The sequence below is a fragment of the Lactuca sativa genome, chromosome 8 (genome assembly GCF_002870075.4).
Source record: "Lactuca sativa cultivar Salinas chromosome 8, Lsat_Salinas_v11, whole genome shotgun sequence".
Classification (NCBI taxonomy): domain Eukaryota; kingdom Viridiplantae; phylum Streptophyta; class Magnoliopsida; order Asterales; family Asteraceae; genus Lactuca; species Lactuca sativa.
In genome coordinates this window covers 106599794-106608411 of record NC_056630.2, presented here as the reverse complement: position 1 = coordinate 106608411, position 8618 = coordinate 106599794, and the positions used below count along the sequence as shown (strand labels likewise).

Here is an 8618-nt window from a genome sequence, read left to right as displayed (position 1 = left end):
TAACAAACATTTTTTTTGTTGGCTATTAAAATAGACAAAGATAAGCATTTTGAGTTACATATTATCCTTTTTGTAGGTTTGAACTTGTATATTTGAATCCGTAATGTCTAAGTTGTTCCATTAAACATTTGAATATACAAAAAAAGTGGAGCATCAATCATTGGCTTTGCTTTTTCTTTTACAAGCTTTTCTTATCCTTCTTTTTGCTTCTTTCTTTCTCCAAACTAAAACTCTTAAAATCCAAAACGATATTCGTTAGAGCTTATACATTAGGCATTAAGAGTTGTACAATTTTACTTTTACATGTGATAAAGGGTTTGTCTTGTTTAGATAGAATTGGTTGCTTGTTGTAGTGTTGATTCCACATTCTCTCTTTGAATCCCTTTTCATCTTTAGGGTTCAAAATTGATGAGAAGAACTGAATATACGATTTGAAGTTGAATTTTGTGGGCTAAACAAATGATCATTTTAAGGGTAGTCTCTTTTTTATTATCTAAAATTCGTAAATGTAAAGCGGTGTACAGTTTTATATAAAGTGTAAATTACAAAAATCATTATACATATTTATATAAATGATAAATTGTATAAAAGTCACTATATTTTTTTTTTATAAAAAACTAATTCTGACACTGTTATTTTTCGTTACAAATTATTCATTAGGTTTTATAATTTTTACAATTTTGATAATTTGACCGGTCAACCTAGTTACTCGCTGGTGTGATATTATGACATGTCAGTCTTTAGTATATTGAATGCTGACATTATACTATTTGATTATATGACGCTGACGTGATATCATTACGTGTCAAAATTGATAAAAATGGTACAAAAATCAATAAGAATTTACATTTTCGTTTTTAATTTTGACATTACGTTTTTCATTTTTTTTTTCTCATTTTGATAATTTTTTTTATTTCAAATCTACATCATTTTTTCAATTTTGGTCACTATTAATGACTTTCTTTATGAAACTTTTTACATTCAAAAATCACAATTTTTATATATTTAAACTGTAATATTATGTGTGTATATATATATATATATATATATATATATATATATATATATATATATAGAGAGAGAGAGAGAGAGAGAGAGAGAGAGAGAGAGAGAGAGAGAGAGAGAGAGGAATGATGTAATGTGATAAAAAAAATAATATAAGATAAAAATAAATGAAAATTCCTAATACATTGAGAATTTTTTTGATTTTTAAATAAACAAAATCATTCATTTCATTTCATCAAAAGATCATTAAAGTATCAAAAGTGGGTCCTAATAAGGATCAGAGTTTATAAAGTAAAACTGTGGAATCTCCAGTGGAAGCAATGTAATCATGGCATGTCCTTTCCGTTGCTATAACCTCGCTACAATCTTTACTGGAACGATCTAACCATGGTCTTTCATGCAAGTCATAAAGACAAACATACATACAATGACACCTAGTGTCTTACATAGTATAGTAAGAAGACTCACCTTTCTATCGAAGTGGACAACACCACAACTCGTGAAATCGCAAGGTTGGTGTTACACACCACCTAAGGCAACACAATAAGTCAAACGTTAGTCAACATAATATTATACTATATCCAACACCTCCTCGAATCTCTCATCAGATCCAAACATCACTATCCATGTACATTCGTACTGCTACCTGAGATATAAAGAAACTGAGTGGGTCATGCGTGGGAGCCTGGTGAGCATTGATATTGCTATATTATACAAATATTTAGGCATTATTTCAATATATTTAAGCTATATTTTGGTTATTTACAAAGATATTTGATACTTATTGAGATGAATTACATTTTATAGCCAAATGAGACATTCTTGAAGAAAAATGATAAAAAAAAAACGACAAAAGTTGTAACCTGGAAGGATTGGAGCTAAAGCTGGGAGCCTAAAAGGAAGAAAAATCAAGCAAAAATGCTCCCCATGACATGGCACTACGAATCCACGACGTAGCTCTTAGAAGAATATTAATCATGTACATGATGATGAAGCTCACGACTTGAGCATTATAATCTCACGTCATGAGAAGGAGGTTTCAGAAGATAATTACGCGGAATGCAGTTTCCTTGCTAGACACGAATTGATATAGGCTAACGACGCGAGACCTTAATTCTCAAGACGTGAGACCCGAATTTAGGAAACTATAAATATCCATTTACATATTCGACTTAAGGATTTTGGATCTGATTTTCTGGAGACATAATTGGAATCAGAAGCCAGAGAAGAGCAAAAAACAACCTTTCGGAAGAGAAGAAGATTGAAGATCAATATTTTGAAGATTACACATTACATTGGGTTTGCATTGATTCAATCATGTCTAATTCTTATGTTTTTGTGTGCTTATTTTCTTCCATGAGTACTAAATATTAGGCTTTCGTTTAGTGTAGATGAACCCTAATACTATGTGTTAGTTTCTAGTTTATATTTGGATTTTATGAAGTTGGTTAATGCTTGTGTTTGATTATTATTACATAGCATGTTAAAGTTTGCATCTTTGTTGCTTTGATTCAAGTTAAGTGTAGTCTAATGACCATTTGAATTGCATGAACTTGATTGCCTAGTAGTTTATGGTCATTAAATTGCTATAGATAGGATTAATTACATTTTAGATTAAGTGATAAAGGTAACAACTTTAATTGTGTTGGAGAACATAATTTTATCATAATTGTGTATGATTATTTGTCTTCATCATAGATAATAATCTAAATATATCTTACATAGCCCAATTATCATTAATAATCAATTTTTTGTTTGCATGTGTATGATCATTACATAGTAGTTCATGAATTGGCAAAAATATTTGGAGATCGGTTCAAGACTGCTGATTATATTAAACTTGGTAACCAACTAAATAAATTCATACTTTGAAACTACACATAGGAAAAAAGGGGATTCGAAGCTAAACGAAAGTATTTTCTTAATCATGTTTACAATTGTTTTTAGTTGAGTGTTAAGTTTTAAGTTAATATGAATTCGCAAAATCAGATAAAAAACCCAATTTAATTATTGTTTTAGATTAATTTTTATTAATGATCTAATTAGCTAAATTCGTTATCTGTGTTCGATACCCAATTTACCTAAACTATTCTATAAATTTGACTAGGTACATTGTCTATGTGTAATTAGTTAGTTAAGTAAGTTCAGATTATAAATTTAAAACTAGGTAGTATATAAATTGCACATCAAGTTTTTGGAGCCGTTGTCGGGGAACGGCTATTTAAGTTGTTAATTTAATTAGTGTAGGTTAATCGATCATTTTAATGGGGTAAAAAACGCAAAAAGTTTTTTTTTTATTTGCAATTTTTTTTCTGTTTGTTCAGTTCTCACGACGTGATTTCAATGTTTTCCAGTTTTTCGTTTATTTTCTTTCAGGTTCGTTTTTACACGTTTTGTTTTTCTTTTATTTCTGTGATTTATGACCAGAGGATCCAAAACTCCAATAATTCCACCACTTAAAAATCTAGAGTTGGCTTTTCACAAATAAAGAACAAAAAGGTTGACGAGTCTAGCAACACTTTTCAATCCGACAAATTCAAGCTTTTCGAGAAGACTCCAATCTAGAAGGAAGTAGGATACAAATCAAAGACATAAATTGAAGAAAGTTAGGAGAAGAAATAAAAAGCAAGGTCGAAGAGATGTCTGACATAGCAGATATGATGATGGAGGAGTACAAGAAAAGGTTGTGTAACGACAACTGGCTGGGTTGTGTACCACCTGAAATTCCAACAACCGCAAATTTCGAATTCAAGGGGTATATTTTAGTCATGCTTAAAGATATCCCATTCTTTATGAAGGACCATGAAGATGCCTTCAAGCACATCGATGAAGTCTTGAACATTGCTAACTACTTCAATGTCCTAAATGTTAATAGAGATGCAGTTTTTGTAAGGATGCTTCCAGTAACGCTTACTGGATATGCAAAATTTTGGTTGAAGTCACTCGCACCTGGAGCTATTCGAACATGGGACAATCTTAAAGAGGTGTTTATTGAACATTTTAGTCCTCATTCAAAGATCTCAAAGTAAAGAAGAAGATAGCCAACTTCCAACAAGAAATCAGAGAGTCATTATATGAAGCATGGGAAAGATACAAGGACATTCTAAGAAATTGTCCTCAACATGACTTGAACTTGCAAAAAGAAGTCTCTATTTTCTATGATGGAGTAAACGTTACAACAAGACAAATTCTTGATTTACAAGGGCCAATGACTAAGAAGAATCTGGCCTTGATTAAAGAATTCACAAAACATTCAAGAGAATACCATAACTCACGAGTGGAACATACAATATGTAAAGGAGATGGAGGGAACGAGAACATGGCTACAATCATGGCTAAACTAGAGAATATGGATCGACGAATGACAAAATTGGATCAATCTATACATGCCATACGAGTTGGTTGTGAAAATTGCAATAGGCCACACTTAACCAAGGATTGTGATTTGGATGAATACGGAAATAGAAAAGCACAAGTGTGTTATTCAAGTGGTGATAAATATGATGAAGATTGGAAAAATCCAAAGAAAGAGTGGTTGTCATACGAAGAATACAAGAAGAAAAAAGAAGAAAAATATAGGCAAACCGGACAAGGCTACTACCAAAAAGAACAACCACCACCCGAGAAGAAGATGAACTTCGTGTCAATGCTTAATAGGTTTATGGAAGCCTCTGAAAAATGACATGATGGAACTGATGTTACCATGAGAACTCATCAAGCTTCCATCAAAAATATTGAGACTCAACTCGGGCAATTGACTACACTTGTTAACGAAAGGTTACCACCCAAGAATACCGATCCAAAACCGCAACCACATGTAATGGACATAACCACTGAAGAAGACCCTCATTCAGATCCATGATGAAGTCTTGAAGCAACCCGATCCACAGCCAAAAAGAATGAAAATCGAAGAAAAAGATAGGGCTGATGCCCAATTCTCACGATGTGAGGATCAAATGCTCACGTCGTGGGCAGAGTCTAAACATAAAAGTTCTTCTTCTATCAAACCGTATCAACCTCCGTTACCTTTTCCTTCTCGAGCAAGGGCACATCCACTGGAGCAAGAGCACAATAGATTTATCAAGCAAGTTAAGGGTATTTCCATTAATTCTTCATTTATTGAATCATTAGCAAAAATGCCCGAATATGAGAAATTTCTTCAAGATCTTCTTGACACTCGCCAACAATTAGAGAAGACTTCAAAGGTAGTTCTTAATGAATGATGTTCAGCGGTAATCATGGAAGGCATACCAACAAAAATGGGAGATCTAGGCCGTCTTACATTTCCAGGCGAATTTGGCAATTCCATGAACATATTTTCCTTAGCCAATTCTGGAGCTAGTATAAACTTAATGTCTTATTCATTTTATTAAAGGATCAATCTTCTAGAATTGATGACTACAAGAATGGTGATCCACTTGGTGAATCGGTGGGTAACATATACTCGAGGAATCATTGATGATTTATTGGTCAAAATTGGAAAATTCGTTTTTTCCAATTGATTTTGTGGTCATCGACATGAAAGAGGATGAAGACTTACCAATCATACCTGGATGTTCATAAGTCAAAGCTTACTTTACGAGTTGGAAAAGAAGACCTGACATTCGGGGTTGAAGAACAATTCAAGAACTCAAGGGAAAAAGAAGAAGTGTTCTTTGTGGATGAAGAAAATGAGCTTGAAGAATTAGATAAATTGGTGGAAGAAGAAGTCCAAACTAGATAAAAGCCACAAAAAGTCAAGCTCACTAAGCCAAGGGCCTCAATCTAATTGATCTTTGAAGTTTTTGCGTATACTACACCCAAAGTTCAAGATGAGGAAATAAGTGAAATAGAAGATTCTAGCGAAGAAGAGGATGAGGGTCCCACAAGCAAGGAAACCAAGATTGATATGATGGATCTAGACTAGAAGGAGTTAGCTGAAAATAAAGTGAAGAATTGAAGCAGTGAAAGATCCCAAGGAGTTAAAAGGAGAATTGAAGCTTGCAACCATCAAACGAAACAGGAAAATTCAAAAAAACGTGTGCATAAGGTGAGTTCAAGCATACAAGAGAAGGTGGAAAGATCAAAAGGAGAATAGGTAGATTCTGCTCCCAACTGACGCAACTTAGAGCAGAAAGTAGTCCGGCTCACGACTCCTCTAAAAGAAACAGTTCCTGGGAGGCAACCTGAGCTCAGTTTGCATTTTTCTTTTCTTTTCTTTTACTTATTTTTGCATTTATTTTTCTTTGGATTATTTAAATTAATGTAACCAAATGTTGAATGTTTGTTTTCTTTTTGCAACTTAGGAGTTTTTTTTGTTTGGAGAATTGATGAGCTATCGAGTAAAAAAAAGTGAGAGCCGAGAGAGTTAGAGTTTTAAAACCGAAGACCACACTTTTTAATAAGTGTGGGGTGACAATCGTGTGCGAGAAGAGATAAGAAAAGAGAGAGTTACAGACAAAAAATGGGTCTTAAAATAAGTCATAATGACTTAAAAGGGCAATAGAGTTTGCACAACATGAAGAATTTAAAGAAGAAATACATTCTGTCAAGTCCCAGTTCTCACGATGTGGGCCTTATTCTTCACGTTGCGAGCTTCATATTTTCACAATTAAAGAAGACTTCTATTCTAGACTCACATCGTGGCTATCTATTTGATGGGTTTTGAGCATAACAACAATTCCTAAGTGTGCATGTAACCCTAATGCTTTGGATCTAGGTTTTCTCTAATTGAACATGCAAACTTGAACACAAAAGGAGAAACCCTAGGAGAGGTATACTATTTTTGAAATTCATATAAAACTAGGGTTAGGTTACATACCTTGATTATTATATTGTAATAACAATGTATCTCTTGTAGATCTTGAAGCTTGAGAACTTAGTGTCACAAGTGTAACACCTCTAATGACTCACAAAAACACAATACAAGAAGATGATATGAGATAGGGGGAGGTGAATTTTCGGCTCTAGCTTCTTCCAAAAGCTTGGCCGAAAATCCTAGCCTTAGGGTTCTTTATATAGTGCACAGAGGATGCTATAGATTAACCCTAATTTCAATTATGGTAATTAACCACCTCCTTTAATTATCCATATATGATAAGATATTCTATAAACTCTAGAATAATCTTACATATACACACAAAAAATCATCCACCCTTCCCCTAGGAAGGTTCTGGACCCTTTTGCTCAACTATTAAGTAATTGCACTTTTAGTCCCTACACTATTAATTAATTCATTTAATCCCAAAATTAATTCCAAATTAAATTTTGATTAAATATTAACTAATAACATGATTACTAATTAATATATTATTTCCATAACATATTAATAAATCATTAATTACAATTGTATTAATGAAATTAATAAATTCTTCCTCTTTCTCAATTAATCATCCTTTCTAGTTGCATGTGTGAAGGTAACCCAAAAGGACCATGTCACTATCAATTCAAGCATATACCAATTATAGCTATGGGCTTAGACACCTAATCCAACAGTCTCCCACTTGGATAAGTCTAATAACTATAATTGCAAGCATGACTTCAAAAACTGATAAGCAATCGTAGCTCTCATAGCTTTCATCAAACTCTGATCAAGTCAGTTGCGAGTCCTAAGATAAGGGATCATATAATCCTCCGTTCTGCAAGATATCATGTGAACATATGACATGGAACAAAATAATTCTCATTGTTCAATAGTTTGTTTCCCAATTTCTGATTTGTAATGGCAAACAACTTAATTGAACACTTCAATTTAGTCCTGACCGGGCCCGACACATAAGGCAACACCAAATCATCGAGGGGCCCAAGATATCACTTTTCCCCCTTAGGGAAAAAGGAACAGATAAACTTTGACTCATATGCTTATACTATTTACTCATCAAATCATGCACAACAATACGTTTTATAACACCAAGTTACTGATGCGTTTATGCATTATCAATGCACAACCAACTCGTAAACAACAACTCATATATCTTGGTTTAAAGATTATATGATATTATCGTCTGAGAATTACTCGTGATAAATTCCATGAAGTAATTCACTGAGCATGAGTTTAATCCAATACTTAAATCCTTATTTTAAAAGTACTCATGAATGTTGCAGCAAACCATTGCTATGTCTAAACACTTAGAGAATCTACAATCTAATTCATGACAATCTTAATTCACTACTTACTTACAAAGTATGATCGACTGTGGATGTTTGAATAATCTAATTATTCGGGAAGTAAAACATGCGAAAGAAACACAAAGATAAACAATTGAAAAAAGATAGTAAACGATACTCATAAATAAATCTCTATTATTTAATAATCAAATGTCAATTACATTTATTTGTTACCAGTTTCTAAATAACTATCTAATCACTAAAACTAATATCATCCTTTAGACAAATTGTAACGCCCGTGTTTCTAGACTTGGCATTAATGATGATGTAACAGTCTAGGTTAACCTTTATGACTCGTTTTGAAATAATAAGAATGTATTATTTGAGTATTATGTGTTTATTGCTTAATTGTGTGATTTAAATGGATTAAGGAATAAAAATAAGCGATAAAGTAAAAATATTAGATAAGCCTGATCGATACACGAAGTTGTAGTGGTCTAAATAGTGAATTTACGATAGAGCGATAT

General features: G+C 32.7%; 1 non-coding gene across 1 annotated transcript; it reads right to left on the bottom strand.

The window, feature by feature from the left end:
- Positions 1–4027: 4027 nt before the first annotated feature.
- Positions 4028–4134, bottom strand: LOC111902349 (small nucleolar RNA R71). Its single transcript, XR_002853751.1, has one exon. It is a non-coding gene; the product is annotated as a small nucleolar RNA R71 (small nucleolar RNA).
- Positions 4135–8618: the final 4484 nt, after the last annotated feature.